A 17,508-nucleotide genomic window follows, 5' to 3' on the forward strand; every position below is an offset into this window, starting at 1 on the left:
ATGGTCACAGACTCAGAATTTCCAAGTTTTCACTTATATTTTTTTCTTTTGCTTTAAAATTTTGCTAATAATTTGACCTCTTTTGGATTATTACTTTCAATAATGACATGCATTAAATTTTAAGGTTATATTGCCTCTTTGATATAAAATATTTAGCATATTGCTTAGCATGTTAGAAGTGCTCTATAGATAATAATTACCTATTTCTTTCTCCTCGCCCATGATATAGTGCAGGGTATTTCTCTATATTCAGTTCAGTTCAGTTCAGTTCAGTCGCTCAGTCATGTCTGACTCTTTGCGGCCCCATGAATCGCAGCACGCCAGGCTTCCCTGTCCATCACAAACTCCTGGAGTTTATTCAAACTCATGCCCATCGAGTCGGTGATGCCATCCAGCCATCTCATCCTCTGTCATCCCCTTCTCCTCCTGCCCCCAATCCCTCCCAGCATCAGGGTCTTTTCCAATGAGTCAAATCTTCACATGAGATGGCCAAAGTATTGGAGTTGCAGCTTCAGCATCATTCCTTCCAATGAACACCCAGGACTGATCTCCTTTAGGATGGAGTGGTTGGATCTCCTTGCAGTCCAAGGGACTCTCAAGAGTCTTCTCCAACACCACAGTTCAAAAGCATCAATTTTTTGGCACTTAGCTTTCTTCACAGTCCAACTCTCACATCCATACATGACCACTGAAAAAAACCATAGCCTTGACCAGATGGACCTTTGTTGGCAAAATAATGTCTCTGCTTTTTAATATGCTGTCTAGGTTGGTCACAACTTGCTTTCCAAGGAGTAAGCTTCTTTTAATTTCATGGCTGCAATCACCATCTGCAGTGATTCTGGAGCCCCAAAAATAATAAAACTTGACTACAGAAGAGGTAAACATATCATAAAATATTATACAATAAATTGTGCTGCCCTGTGGGTATTGATATTAATCTTAAGGTTCCTTTCCTTGTTTGAAGTGGATGCCAAATCCATTTATCGTCATCAAGTGACCACCTGCCTTTAACTGTCTTGCTGTGTACTTTGTATCCATATTTTCACCCTTGTTGAATACCATGGCCACTGTTAAATTTCTCTTCTGTTTTAGTAGCAACTCACAAAGAACCTCAAATAATTGAGCAGTAATTAACACAGAGACTAGCTATCAGTGTTTTTGAATTGATTAATAAATGTTAAGAGTTTCAGTATGTTAAGATGAAAGTGAAAGTGTAAAAGCCCTTGTGTCCTTCTCTTGTGAAGTAAAATGTTGACTCAAGAGTTATTGATTTGGAAATGTGAAGATGTAGAAACAAAGAATAGCTACTGCTCTAGGATCTAACAATTTAGACCATAATTCTTCTACATTGCAGAATCACCAAAGTCCCAGCTCCCTGAAAGATACAGATAAAGGTCTGATATACATTCTTAAAGTTGTTTTTAGAGGAAGCAGACCCTCTCCGTGTGAAAACTGCTGATCCCAAGAACATAGACCCTAGACTGGTTGAAACCAGAAGGTTGATGATACCTGAAACTTCACCTTGATGCCAACCAATCCAAGAACTGTACATGAGCTGATCATCCCCTGTCCTTGAAACTCCTTACTACCCCTTCCAGAGTGGATTACATGATTTTCAGGGTGTTAGTCTACTGTGGCCCCCTATGCCTGGCAAAGAAATTAAAGCTACTCTTATCTACTTCACCCAAAGCTGTGTCTCCATGTTTCTGTTCAGCACCGGTGAACAGAGTTTCAGCAACAAGGGGTCTTGAGGAATGTGCTAGGACTGTCATTTTATATATGGCATGTCTCTTTTTTTGAGCTTGCTTTTTCCTGTCAAATGTTGCAGGAATGGGTAACTACTTTTGGCTTCACTATGTTCAATCAAGATGACATACTTTACTTAGGTCTGGTTTCTTCCCATCCCCTCTGAAGAGGACAGGATAAGAAGTCTTAAGACATTGTATTAGTCTACTTGGGCTTCCATAATAAAAGACTACAGACATGGTGGCTTAAACAATAGGCATTTCTTTCTCACTGTTCTGTGATATCAAGTCCAAGATCAAGATGCCAGGAGGGCTGGTTTCTGGTGAAATCTTTCTTCTCGGTTTGCAAGGTGGCTGTGTTCTTACTATGTTCTCACATCGTCTTTTTTCTGCACTTGCAGGCAGAGAGAGATTGCTGGTGGCTCTTCTGCTTCTTATACATCAGTCAAATCAGATTAAGGCCTTACCCTTATATCACCTATTCTTAGCTACCTCCTTGAAGTCTTCACCACAAAATATACTCCCACTGAGGGTTAGAGTTTCAATATACATATTTTGGAAGGGTGAGGAATACAATACATTTTAGAACAGATATCATTTTTTAGAATATACTTAAATAAAGTTATTTTTCCTAAAGTATTGTAGCATATTGTGCTAATACAATATATGGAATCATTGATCACATCAGATCAGTTCTGTTTAGTCTCACATTCGTGTCTAACTATTTGCAACCTCATGGACTGCAGCACACCAGGCTTCCCTGTCCATCACCAGCTCCTGGAGCTTGCTCAAACTCATTTCCATCAAGTCACTGATGCCATCCAACCACCTCATCCTTTGTTGTCCCCTTCTCCTCCTGCCTTCAATCTTTCCCTGCATCAGGGTCTTTTCCAATGAGTCAGTTTGTTGCATCAGGTGGCCAAAGTATTGGAGTTTCAACCTCAGGATCAGTCTTTCCAATGAATATTCAGGACTGATTTGCTTTATGATTGACTGGTTTGATCTCCTTTAATCCAAGGGACTATCTTTCCATTGTTTCCCCATCTATTTGCCATGAAGTGATGGGACCGGATGCCATGATCTTATTTTTTGAATGTTGAATTTTAATCCAACATTTTCACTCCCCTCTTTCACTTTCATCAAGAGGCTCTTTAGTTCTTCTTCACTTTCTGCCATAAGAGTGGTGTCATCTGCCTATCTGAGATTATTGATATTTCCTCCAGCAATCTTGATTCCAGATTGTACTTAATTCAGTCTGACATTTGCATGATGTAATCTGCATATAAGTTACATAAGCAGGGTAACAATATATAGCCTTGACATACTCCTTTCCCAATTTGGAACCAGTCTTTTGTTCTGTGTCCAGTTCTAACTGCTGCTTCTTGACTTGCACACAGATTTCTGAGGAGGAGGGTCAAGTGGTCTGGTGTTCTCATCTCTTTAAGAATTTTCCACAGTGTGTTATAACCCACAGAGTAAAAAACTTTGACATACTCAATAAAGCAGAAGTAGATGTTTTTTTGGGAAATCTCTTGCTTTTTTGATGACCTATCTCTGGTTCCTTTGCCTTTCCTAAATCCAGCTTGAACATCTGGAAATTCACTGCTCATGTAGTATTGAAGTCTGGCTTGGAGAATTTTGAGCATTACTTTACTAGAATGTGAAATGAGTGCAGTTGTGAAGTACTTTGAACATTCTTTGGCATTACTGCTCTTTGGGATTGGAATGAAAACTAACTTTTTCTAGTCCTGTGGCCACTGTTGCATTTTCCAAATTTGCTAGCATATTGAGTGCAGCACTTTCACAGCATCATCTTTCAGGATTTGAAATAGCTCAAGTGGGTTTCCATCAACTCCATTAGCTTTTCTTGTAGTGATGCTTCCTAAAGCCCACTTGACTTCGCATTCTGGGATGTCTGGCTCTAGGTGAGTGATCACACCATCGTGGTTATCTGGGGCATGAAGATCTTTTTTGTACAGTTCTGTATATTCTTGCCACCTCTTCTTAATATCTTCTGCTTGTGTTAGGTCCATACCATTTCTTTCCTTTACTGTGCCCATCTTTTCATGAAATGTTCCCTTGGTATCTCTACTTTTCTTGAAGTGATTGCTTGTCTTTCCCATTTTATTTCTTTCCTCTATTTCTTTGCATTTATCACTGAGGAAGGCTTTCTTAGCTCTCCTTCCTATTCTTTGAAACTCTGAACTCAAGTGGGTATATCTTTCCCTTTTTCCTTTGCCTTTAGCTTCTCCTCTCTCAGCTATTTTTAAGGCCTCTTTAGACAAACATTTTGCCTTTTTGCATTTCTTTTTCTTGGTGATGGTTTTGATCACTGCCTTCTGTACAACATCAAGAACCTCAGTCCACAGTTCTTCAGGCACTCTGTCTATCAGATCTAATCCCTTGAATCTATTTGTCACTTCCACTGTATAATTGTAAGGGGTTTGATTTAGGTCATACCTGAATGGTCTAGTGGTTTTCCCTACTATCTTCAATATCATTCTGAATTTGGCCATAAGGAGTTGATGATCTGAGCAACAGTCAGGTACTTGTCTTGTTTTTACTGACTGTATAGAGCTTCTCCATCTTTGGCTGCAAAGAATATAATCAATCTGATTTTGGTATTGACCATCTGGTGATGTCCATGTGTAAAGTCTTCTCTTGTGTTATTGGAACAGGATGTTTGCTATGACCAGTGCATTTTCTTGCTAAGACTCTGTTAGCCTTTGCCATTCTTCATTCTGTACTCCAAAGCCAAATTTGCCTGTTACTCCAGGTATTTCTTGACTTCTTATTATTGCATTCCAGTCCCCTATGATGAATAGGACATCTTTTAGGGGTGTTAGTTCTAGAAGTGTTTGTAGGTCTTCATCGAACCATTCAACTTTGGCTTCTTCAGCATTATTGGTTAGGGCATAGACTTGGATTACTGTCATATTGATTCGTTTGCCTTGGAAACGAACCGAGATCATTCTGTTACCTTTGAGATTGCATCCAAGGACTGCATTTTTTATTCTTATCTTGACTATGAGGGCTACTCCATTTCTTCTAAGAGATTCTGCCCATGGTAGTAGATATAATGGTCATCTGAGTTAAATTCATCCATTTCACTACATGTTAGTTCACCAGTTTCTAAAATGTCGATGTTCAATCTTGCAATCTCCTCTTGACCACTTCCAATTTACTTTGATTCATAGACCTAGCATTCCAGGTTTCTATACAATGTTCTTCACAGCATCAGACTTTGCTTCTGTCACCAGTCATATTCACAACTGGGTGTTGTTTTTGCTTTGGCTCCTTGTCTTCATTCTTTCTGGAGTTATTTCTTCACTCTTCTCCAGTAGCATATTGGCCACCTAGGGAGCTTGGGAGTTCATCTTTCAGTGTCGTATCTTTTTGCCTTTTTGTACTGTTCATGGGGTCTCAAGACAAGAATACTGAAGTGGTTTGCCATTTCCTTCTCCAGTGCACCAAGTTTATTCTGAACTCTCCACCATGACCTGTCCATCTCATGTGGCCCTACACAGCAAGGCTTATAGTTTCATTGAGTTAGATGAGACTATCATTGATATGATCAGTATGATTAGTTTTCTGTCATTGTGGTTTTCATTCTGTCTGCCCACTGAGTGGTAAGGATAAGAGGCTTATGGAAGCTTCCTCATGGGAGAGACCAACTGTGTGGGAAACTGGGTCTTTTTCTGATGGGCCAGGGCATGCTCAGTAGTTCTTTAATCCAATTTTATGTTGATAGGTGAGGCTGTGTTCCCTCCCTGCTGTTTGATCTGAGACAAAACTATGGTAGGGGTTATGAAGATAATGGTGGCCTCCTTCAAAGTATCCTGTGCAAGTACTGCCACACTCAGTGCCCCTGACCATACAGCAGGGAACTGCCTTCTCACACCTCCGCCAGAGACTCCTGCACACTCACAGGCAAGTCTCTTGTGGGGTCACTGCTCCTTTCTCCTGGGTCCTGGTTTCACACAAGGTTTTGTTTGTGCTCTCCAAGAGTCTATTTCCCCAGTCCTGTGTAAGTTCTGTAATCAAATCCCACTGGCATCCAAAATCAAATTTCCTAGGGGTTCTCTGTTCCTTTGCCAGATACCCAGGTTGGGAAATCTTTTATGCATCCTAGAACTTTCTTAACAGTGCAATAATTTATTTGGTATAATTGTTCTGCAGTTTGTGGATCATCTGCTCAGCGGCTCTATGGTGGGGTTGATGGTGACCTTTTCCAAGAGGGCTTATGCCATAAGGTCTGTAAGCCAAGGTAGCTGCACCCAGAGCCCCTGCCCCTGCTGCTGACTGCTGCTGACCCATACCTCTGCACGAGACACTCAAACACTCAAAGCCGGGTCTGTGCAGTCTCTGTGGGATCTCTGGGTTCTGATGCACACACAGTTTTGTTTGAGCCCTCCGAGTGTCCCTGGCAGGTATGGGGTTTGGTTCTAAATGTGATTTTGCCCCTCCTACAATCTTGCTGGGGCTTCTCCTGTGCCCTTGGATGTGGGGTATCTTTTTTTGGTGGGATCCAACATTCTCCTGTCAATGGTTGTTCAGCAGCAAGTTGTAATTTTGGAGTTCTCACAGGAGAAGATGAGCACATGTCCTTCTACTCCTCCATCTTTTGTGTGATAAGATGGCGGATCTTCCTGACCCAGGTATAAAACCACAGTTCTCCTGCATTGCAGGTGGATTCTTTACCAACTGAGACATCATGTAAACCCATTGATCACATAATTACAAAATAGTTTCTATAATTTAATGTTAGTGTTTGTTCACTTGTCAAGTTTTATTTCTAAGTGTTTGCTTCCCCCTATTATAATGAAAATACAATTATTTAATATCTTAGAGCAATGGTTATTAACTGGCATTATTAAAGTCACCTGGGTTTATTATTCACAGCTTACATGCCAACACCTACCACCTGAAGATCTAATTCAATCAATCTGAAATGAGGCTCAAAGAATTGAGTGTTTAAAAGCTCACAGATAGTTCTAAATGATCTGGAGACTTAAAGCAACTATTTAGATAATTTTTATATTCCAGTCTATTGAGCACCAATACCTATACTACAGATGATGCCTTTTTACAGGCACATTAGGTGGATGTTCCTTTTTCAGAAGATGTTACTTATGTAACATTTTTGTCCTATTAATAGCACAGAACATGGCATATAGCAGGTTATCAAAATTCATTTTTGGATTGAATTGTCAGGTGAATTAATAAACGGAAAAGTGTTGAAAACATGGGAGGGACACAAATGTATTTCTAAAATATGGCATGATAAAAAAAAAAAGTTCTATTATTCAAAAATTTTGAAAGAATTTTTGAGACAGGAAAATAAAAATAAAAGGACAATTATGATTGAAAGGGGAAAAATCAAGTAAGTGCTTCAGAAAACTTGAATTGAAAACAGGAATGATAACTTAATAGAACAAGAAGGTGACTCTGTCAGGTGCGGATACTTTATTGTCCTTCAGCATGAGTCACAAACTGCTGCTTTTATTTATAACTGCCATGTGCTGCAGTAATGTAAATCCTGATGATAAAATAGAGTGTGGGTACACCCAGCAGGGTTAGCTCTCCTTTTCCACACATTTTCTTTAGTAAGACCAGGAGACTTGCAGAGGCTGACTGCTCATAGAGCTGACTGTTGACAGGGCAAAACACAGCATTTCTCTTTACCTTTCAAATGCTGCCATTGCCGACATCAGTAGCATTCATTTTTATTGTAGAAAAGGAAGGAAAGCACATTTGTGATGAGCAACTTAACTCTGCAAGGAAAAAAATAAATAAATAAACTCAACAACTTTTAAATCCTGTACAGAATAAAAAATAAAAGGGAGGGAACCTTATCATCTCTATAATAATAAGTGCCACAGAAAAGAAAGTAGTTTCTTAAAAAGGCCAACATATTGAGATTGACACTTTTAGAGCAGAATTGGTTCTGTAAAGAGGTTTTCTGCTAGAATAAATTATACTTTCACACTTAAAAGTCACAGTAGGAAAACCAAGTACCAGACATTACAAAACTTTTTTTTTTTTATTTAAAGATTGATATCTGTCTTTAATGAGGAACAAATGATCACTTGGATCTAAAATAGGTAAATAAATAAGTCAGGCTTTCTCAGGAGAGTAGTAATAGGATACAAAGACGCTACCTTCTAGCTCACAAACCAAACCACTGGTGACTAAACATTAAAGTATCCAATAACTTTTTCAATGGCCTAAGTGAAACATTTTGATCACCTGATGCAAAGAACTGACTCATTGGAAAAGACTCTGATGCTGGGAAAGATTGAAGGCAGGAGGAGAAGGTGATAACAGAGTATAAGATGGTTGGATGGCAGCACCAACTCCATGGACATGAGTTTGAGTAAGCTCCAGGAGTCGCTGATGGACAAGGAAGCCTAGCATGCTGCAGTCCTTGGAGTCGCAGAGAGTAGGACACAACTGAGTGATTGAACTGAAGTGAAAGTAGCTGATAATCCTGGTTGAATATTCAAACATAGATGACACATAAATATGAAGCATGGATTAGTTAGTGATTCTTGTCTTTAGCTTTAGCTACAAATGAAAGGAAATTTTCAATCTAAAGTGCAATTGGAAAACTTTTTTTTCTGATTTAAACAGCGATCTCAGGGCCAGGACTTTTAGATCTGAAAATCAGTTCAGTTCAGTTCAGTCACTTAGTCATGTCCACTGTTTTCAAACCCATGGACGGATGCCAGGCCTCCCTGTCTATCATGAACTCCCAAAGTTTACTCAAAATCATGTCCATTGAGTCCGTGAGACCACCCAACCATCTCATCCTCTGTTATCCCCTTCTCCTCCTTCCCTCAATCTTTCCCAGCATCAGGGTCTTTTCAAATGAGTCAGTTCTTCACATCAGGTGGCCAAAGTATTGGAGTTTCAACTTCAGCATCAGTCCCTTCCAATGAATATTCAGGACTGATTTCCTTTACGATGGACTGGTTGTATCTCCTTGCTGTCCAAGGGAAACTCGAGTCTTCTCTGACACCAAAGTTCAGAAGCATCAATCCTTCCGCACTCAGCTTTGTTTATAGTCCAACTCTCACACCATACATGATGACTGGAAAAACCATAGCTTTGACTAGACAGACATTTATTGACAAAGTAATGTCTCTGCTTTTTAATATGCTGTCTAAGTTGGTCATACCTGTACTTCCAAGGAGCAAGCTCTTTTACTTTCATGGCTGCAGGCACCATCTGCAGTGATTTTGGAGAGCCAGAAAATAATGTCTCTCACTGTTTGCAGTGTTTCCAATCTATTTACAAAAGTGATGGGAACAGATGCCATGATCTTAGTTTTCTGAATGTTAATATTAAGCAAACTTTTTCACTCTCCTCTTTCACTTTCTTCAAGTGACTCTTTAGTTCTTGTTCACTTTATGCCACAAGTTTGATGTCATCTGTTTATCTGAAGTTATTGATATTTCTCCCAGAAATCTTGTGTGCTTCATCCAGCCCAGCATTTCTCATGATGTACTCTGCATATAAGTTAAATAAGCAGGGTGACAATATACAGCCTTGACATACTCTTTTCCTATTTGGAACCAGTCTGATGTTCCATGTCCATTCTAACAGTTGCTTCCTGACCTGCATACAGATTTCTCAAGAGGCAGGTCAGGTGGTCTGGTATTCCCATCTCTTCAAGAGTTTTCCACAGTTTGTTGTGATCCACACAGTCAAAGGTTTTGGCATAGTCAATAAAGCAGAAATATATGTTTTTCTGGAACTTGCTTGCTTTTTGGATAATCCAGCGGATATTGGCAATTTGATCTCTGGTTCCTCTGCCTTTTCTAAATCCAGGTTGAACATCTGGAAGTTCACAGTTCACGTACTGTTGAAGCCTGGCTTGGAGAATTTTGAGCATTACTTTACTAGCATGTCAGATGAGAGCAATTGTGATGTAGTTGGAGCATTCTTTGGCATTGCCTTTCTTAAAGATTGCAATGAAGATGAACTTTTCCAGTCCTGTGGCCTCTGCTGAGTTTTCCAAATTTGCTGGCATATTGAGTGCAGCACTTTCACAGCATCATCTTTTAGTATTTGCAATAGCTCAACTGTGTTTCCAGCAACTCCACTAGCTTTGTAAAAGTGATGCTTCCTAAGGCCCACTTTATTTCACATTACAGGATGTCTGGCTCTTGGTGAGTGATCACCATCATGATTGGGAAGTTGTGAAGATCTTTTTTGTACAGTTCTTTGTATTCTTGCCACCTCTTCTTAATATCTTCTGCTTCCATTAGGTCCATACCATTTCTGTCCTTCATCAAGCTCATCTTTGCATGAAATGTTCCCTTGGTATCTCTACTTTTCTTGAAGAGATCTCTAGTCTTTCCCATTCTATTGTTTTCCTCTATTTCTTTGCATTGATCACTGAGGAAAGCTTTCTTAGCTCTCCTTCCTATTCTTTGAAACTCTGAACTCAAATGGGTATGTCTTTCCTTTTTTCCTTTCCCTTTAGCTTCTCTTCTTTTCTCAGCTATTTGTAAGGCATCCTCAGACAAAAATTTTATCTTTTGCATTTCTTTTTCTTGGTGAAGATTTTGATCTCTGCATTCTGTACAATATCAAAAACCTTATTCCATAGTTCCTCAGGCACTCTGTCTATCAGATCTAATCTCTTAAACTTATTTGTCATTTGCACTGTATAATTGTAAGGGGTTTGATTTAGGTCATACCTGAATGGTCTAGTGGTTTTCCCTACTATCTTCAATTTCATTCTGAATTTGGCAATAAGGAGTTCATGATCTGAGCAACAGTTAGGTCCTGATCTTGTTTTTGCTGACATCCAAAGCTTCTCCATCTTTGGCTACACAGAATATAATCAACCTGATTTAATTATTGACCATCTGTTGATGCCCATGTGTAGAGTCTTCTCTTGTGTTGTTGTAAGAGGGTGTTTACTATGAGCAGTGTGTTCTTTTGGCAAAACTCTGTTAGCCTTTGCCATGCTTCATTCTGTACTCCAAGGTCAAATTTGCCTGTTACCCCAGGTATTTCTTGACTTCCTACTTTTGCATTCCAGTCCCCTATGATGAAAAGGACATCCTTTTTGGGTGTTTGTTCTGTAAGATCTTGTAGGTGTTCTTAGAATCATTCAACTTCACCTTCTTCAGCATTACTGGTCAGGGCATAGACTTGGATTACTGTGATATTGATTCATTTGCCTTGGAAACGAACAGGGATCATCCTGTCATTTTGGGGATTGCATCCAAGTAATGCATTTTGGTCTCCTTTGTTGACTGTGAGGACTACTCCATTTCTTCTAAGGGATTCTTGCCCATGGTAGTAGATATAATGGTTATCTGAGTTAAATTCACCCATTCCAGTCTATTTCTGTTCACTGATTCCTAAAATGTCGGTCTTCACTCTGGTCATCTCCTGTTTGACCACTTCCAATTTGCCTTGATTCATGGACCTAATATTCCAGGTTCCTATGCAATACTGTTTTTCATAGCATTGAACTTTACTTCCATCAACAGTCACATCCACAACTGGGAGTTGTTTTTGCTTTGGTTCCATCTCTTCATTCTTTCTGGAGTTATTTCTCCACTGATCTCCATTAACATATTGGTCACCCACTGACCGGGGGAGTTCTTCTTTCACTGTTCTATTTTCTTGCCTTTTCATACTGTTCATGGGGTTCTCAAGGCAAGAATACTTAAGTGGTTTGCCATTTCCTTCTCCAGTGGACCACTTTTTGTCAGAACTCTCCACCATAACCCGTCCTTCTTGGTTGGCCCTACACAGCATGGCTCATAGTTTCATTGAGTTTGACAAGGCTGTGGACCATGTGATTAGATTGGGTAATTTTCTGTTACTGTGATTTGAAGTCTGTCTGCCCTCTGGTGGACAATGATTAGAGGCTTATAGAAGATCTGATAATAAATCTCTTTAATAATTAAGAATTCAAACTTTTTTTCTAAATCTGTTTTTGTCACATTCAGTTTTTGAACACCTCAGAAACCTTTTCATAAGACTTTGTATAAATTTTCTCTGAGTACATTGTTCTTCTTGGAGGAAAATTAATAACAGATTTAGAGCAGAAGAGTATCATTATAAAGCAACTTTCACCAAGCATAAAACAGGATTTTACATAGGAAGAAACAATTCCTTCATCCTCAGAGGTGGCCCATTTTTTCTAAAATATTTTAAATATATCTGCTCAATCACTTCAGTCGTATCCAACTGTAGCAACTCTATGGACTGTAGCCCTCTGAGGCTCCTCCTTCCATAGAATTCTGCAGGCAAGAATGCTGGAGTGGGGTTGCCATGCCTTCCTCCGTGGGATTTTCCGGCCTCCTGAATCTCCTGCATTGCAGGCAGATTCTTTACCCACTGAGCCATTTGGAAAACCCCTAAATATATCTAATGGATATTAAATAATTTTCACTATCTACTTATTTACTTATTTATTCTACTTGTTTGCTTACTGAAGATGACAATTCAAATTCCTCCCATACTAAAAAAAAAAAGATGCAAAATTATTGCACAGTAAATGATCCTGAAAATATTTAACCTTATTAATTCAGAAATGCTATTTAGCACAATCATTCATTTGGATAAAATAATTATTTAAATTTTATGATAAAAATCAATATTTTTATTTATATTTATGAATCTAGTCTCTCCAAATAAATTTCTTCTGTATCTGCAGAAGTTCAACACAGTTGGCATTAGCCACATGTTGCTATGAATTTAAAAGGTCAGTTTCACAGTCTCACTCCCCACATGTCAAGTATGTAAAGCCAAACGTGGCCACCAGTAGCTACCAAATTGGACAGAGAAGAAACAGGATTTCCAACATTGCAGCAAATTCTATTAGCACAGCTTAGATTATACAGCATTGATTCATGTGACTTATATGACATATATGGCATAGGTAACTTATATGATTACATTGGTTCATATGTTGAACCTTCTTATTACTCTTGCAGAATTTGTATTTGCCTCAATACACTTCTCTTTAGCTCAGCTGGTAAGGAATCTGCCTGCAATGCAGGAGACCTCTGTTTGATTCCTGGGTCAGGAGGAACCCTGGCAGAGGGATAGACTACCCACACCAGTATTCTTGGGCTACCCCGGTGGTTCAGCTGGTAAAGAAGCTACCTGCAATATGGGCGACCTGGGTTGGGAAGATCCCCTGGAGAAGGGAAAGTCTACCCACTCCAGTATTATGGCCTGGAGAATTCCATGGACTCTGTAGTTCATAGAGTCGCAAAGAGTTGGACACGACTAAATGACTTTAAGTTTGCTTTCAATACATTAAAAAATACTTTGATTAGTATGTTTTTTGATGTAAATTCTCTTCTCTTCCTCTTTTGTGAAACTATAAAATGTAAACCAGGAAGGTATAACTGTATGTATATTACATGTATTATATTATAACATTGGAGAAAGCCAGATGAAATAGATGGAGGGAGAGATAGATGGAAAGACAAATTAGCATGATGAGAAAAGAGAGAGAACATGAGAAGTAGCAAAAAGTTCTATTATTATTCCATTAATCTGTTTAAGCTTTCTTATCACTGGGACAGCTGCACATTGACAGAATAAATTATTCATTTTCCAGTTAAATAAATAAATAAATATATGTATTATTGCTAACCTTATGATCTTTTATTTTCAGTTAGATATAATGGCCAATAGGAAAACCTGTAGAAGAGTATAAGAATTCTTTCTAAATAATAAGAACAAAGCAATACACTCTGGTATCATCAACATATTTATCAATATATAATACATACTGATAAAATAATTTATTGCACACATTTTTCCCCCCCAGGAAGATTCACTGGGTAACATCAATAGCCATAGGTCAGCTACCCTAATTTTTAATTCATCTAAAACATTTAGAAAGCAGATTCACTTTTTCTTGATTTTTTTTTTTTTCTCTTAAAAGAGCACCTAGTGAATGATGAGTGATTGCACTCCAGTGGTTAAGTACATAACTCTGTTATAATACAGTCATAGATTGAATTCACACAGTTCCCTTAGCTTCTCTGAGCCTTTTTTTTTTTTTCCTCTAGAATGTTAATAACATCATCACTGGGTCACTCTGAAGATTAATATATAACACAATGTATTTCATTTACCAGCTTGCTTTTAGAATGATGCTGAATCAAAAGTATATACTTCTATCTCTCTGGGAAAATGTTTTCTTTACTGTCAAATTTTTATGTACTTATCAATTAAAAATCTTCATAAGAAAAAAGATAGATCTTTCTGTGGATCCAATACTAATTGTGACATTAAAATTTTTATATCATGTAAAATAGAATGCAAGAAAATAGATTGTAAAATTTACACATATTTAGTAGTTAGAAATCTAATTTGTTTTCTAGTAAAGTAAACTTAAAGTTAGTTAGCCTGAAATGTATTAAAGGATACTCATTCAAATAATCAAAGGAAGAGTTATGTCAAACTATGTCAAACTTTGGGGAATGTAAACACCTGGAATCCCTAGGAAATACAGCAAGTTTACTCAAGGACTTTGAACTTAACACTCTCCCCCTTTGCCTCTTTCTGTTTTGGCATCATTTTCCCTAAAGTTGATTAGCTTTCTCCTGGCACCAACAACCACTGGAGACCCAAACCCTCACAGCCAAGCTCATGTAAGGAAATAATGGGGAAATCTTTTATATTGGTGTTCATATAGATTTCACACAGAAATCTCTCATATTAATACCTGTCCATGTTGTGAGCGACCCAATTAATAAACACAGTTTTACAGTTTTGGTTAGGGGGCTATTTATTCAACAGTCACTTTGTCCTAGGGAAAAGGGTAATATCTGCTTACTTCCAGGCTTTTATGGTAGGCGTAGAGAGGCTGAGAAATGAAGAGGGCATTGCATCCAAAAGGGAAGAATTCTAACAATTAGAACAATAACCAGTTTCTGCAGTTAGAATCACTCTCCTCATTATGCTAAAATATTAGCTTTATTAGGTGGCACATTTTGATCAATGGAGCAATCAATAATATGGTAAACTGCTTGTTCTAATCAAGAGGAATGAATAAATGGTGAATATGAATCCTCATCAATTAATATAAAAATCAGTAAGCTCTCTCTATATATATATACTTTTGACAGCAGGTTTCAACTGCAGAGGTTTTTTGTTACGTAAGTTTTTCTGTTGTAAAATAAATTTATTTAAAATTCAGAATATTGAAATTTCAAAAAATTTGGAAATATTTTAAGCATGAGAATTGTGCTCAGTGGTAAAGAATCCAAGTGTGAATGCAGGAGACATGGGTTTGATTCATATAAGAATCTTTTGGTTTTGTATGTCCAAAACATTGACACTTACTTTATAATATATATTGCTGAGCTACATAATGTTTCAACAGATTTTAGCAATATATCTGCCATAAATATTACTTGTTTTTCATGTCTTTTATTTCTCTCTAGTGACTTTTACTTTGATTATAACATACTTAAGTATATATTTTTCTTTGTGAAGAGGTCACTGATTTTTCCTAAGTGTGAAGGTTGTGTCTTTCATCATTTCTAGAAATTTCTCAGATGAAATTTCTTCCAGTATTTTATTCATCCTATTACTTTATAGTTAAATGTGTATTATCTTTTCTCACTCTATACTCCAATTATTTTAATTTTTGCATTTCACATTTTTTACTTTTTATATTGAATTTTCTGTATTTTCTTCAGATGGTTCATCCAGCCAATCCATTCTTTAACTGTGCCTATTCTGCTGTTTAACTCATATAGAATTTTTAATTTGAGTTGTTTTATTTTTTAAAATCTCTGCTAGTTGGCTTTTAGTGAACTTTTCCCTTCCAAATCTGCTGATGTGTATTTATAATCTCCCTTCCTTAGAAACATTTTCAACTTACATTCTAATAATTTAAAATTTTATACATTATTTCATAGTTATATTCATTTAATATTGCTGCTGTGGCAAATTATCACAATAATTTTTTTTTCAATTTTTACAGTAGTTATTTTAGTGGATTAAAACTTGATGGATTGAAGCAAACACAAATTTATTCACTTAAACGTGTGGAGGTTAGAAATCTTAAATGAGTTCATAAGGGGCTAAAATCAAGATTTGGGGCAGGTCTGCTTCCTTCTGGTGGCTCCAGAAGAAAATCTATTCCTTGACTTTTCTAGCTTCTAAAGTCTACTAGCACTCCTTGAGTTTTCTGGCTTTTAGCTGCACCACTTCAATCTCTGCTTCCATTATCACATCACTTTCTCTCTGACTTTAACTCTACTTGCAAGGACACTTCTGATTACAGAATAGTCCAGCATAGTGCCTCCTTTAAAAAACGTTCAACTTAATCACATCTGTTAGGCCCCTTCTGCCATGTAAGATAATATCCTCACAGGTTCCAAGGATTCAAGTGTCAAAGTTTGGGGGAGGAGCATTTATTATTCAGTTTACCACATACTCAGAAATTGTAATATAATCAATATGTACCTAGTATTTTTATTTTTTCTCTGAGAAATACTACCCATATAGTTTTATAATATTGAATGATTTTTACTTGGGGCTCATAATTTTTTATACATCTACGGCATTTCCCTGAGACCTTTTTTTAGTGTCGGTTCCCTCAGAAGTGAAGTTTTTTGTTGTTATTTTCCTCTTTTGTTTCTTCCTGAGACCTGAAAGAAATACAAATCCACTCCACTTAAAACTAATTATTCTTTTGAATTTTTTGGAACCAAATTCAATTCTTGTACCTACCGTGTTGCCATAAATTCTCATGGGAAGCTATTTCAATTTTACTTAGAAAAAGAACCTGAAATATGACAGAGAATATTCCCTTGCTTTCTGACTGGCTTCAAATTCATTTTTTAGTTAACTGTATTTTCTAATAGTATAGGTTTTTACTCCTAACTTTACCGGTGGCAAATTCCCATGATTCCTCACCCTGCACAGGTGGAGGCTCACAGAATCCTGACATGTTCCCTTCCTGCAGGGGAACACACATTCAGGATATGCAACAGCTTCGGCAACTGCTCCTTTTCCTAACTTTGTCTTCCTTGAGAAATTCTGCCCTAAGTTCCATTTCTCCAAGACTTATACAATCACTTAAAAAAAAAACAAACAAACAGGATTTGTATTTTATGTAGCAGTTTTAGATATTTAATAGCCATTGGTTTGTACTGAAGGAAACATAAGGAAGTCTCAGTGTTTGTAAATATCGATTTATTTAGTCCTTTAAAAAATGGATTCCATTTTGAAAATGGTAATTTAATCCTACTTGAGAGTTGTTTCAAGTAAATAGGGCTTGCGAAATAGGTTTTAGATATTTACTTTCATGTTCTGAGTTTATGACAGTAATTATTGCTTATTGAGAGTTTGCCAATGATTATTTGATAATTATCCTTTTTGACATACTATACCACAAGTTTTCAGAATAGAGTATTCTCTTTGTATTTTAAGGTTGAAGAGAGTTCATAGAAGCATTAAAAAAAAAAAAACACACATTTAAGGTAGCAATCATCTATCATGAAATGGTGTGGATAAAGAAAATAGCTTATATAGCCCTTTCTCAAACCTAAATGCTAATCTGTAGCAGAGATTTTATAAAACGAAGTAATCCACATAAGCCAATACTTACCTACATGTTCTTGTCAGACCTCACTGAAACAAAAATGTTCAAAGCTAAAAAAATTATTCTGTCTGTAAGTGAACTATAAAGGAATCATATCTTAAAAGTATGAACAAATTCCCATATTAATTGGTAAAAATGTAATTGTAGATATAT

This window comes from Cervus elaphus, chromosome 30 (genome assembly GCF_910594005.1).
Source record: "Cervus elaphus chromosome 30, mCerEla1.1, whole genome shotgun sequence".
Lineage (NCBI taxonomy): Eukaryota > Metazoa > Chordata > Mammalia > Artiodactyla > Cervidae > Cervus > Cervus elaphus.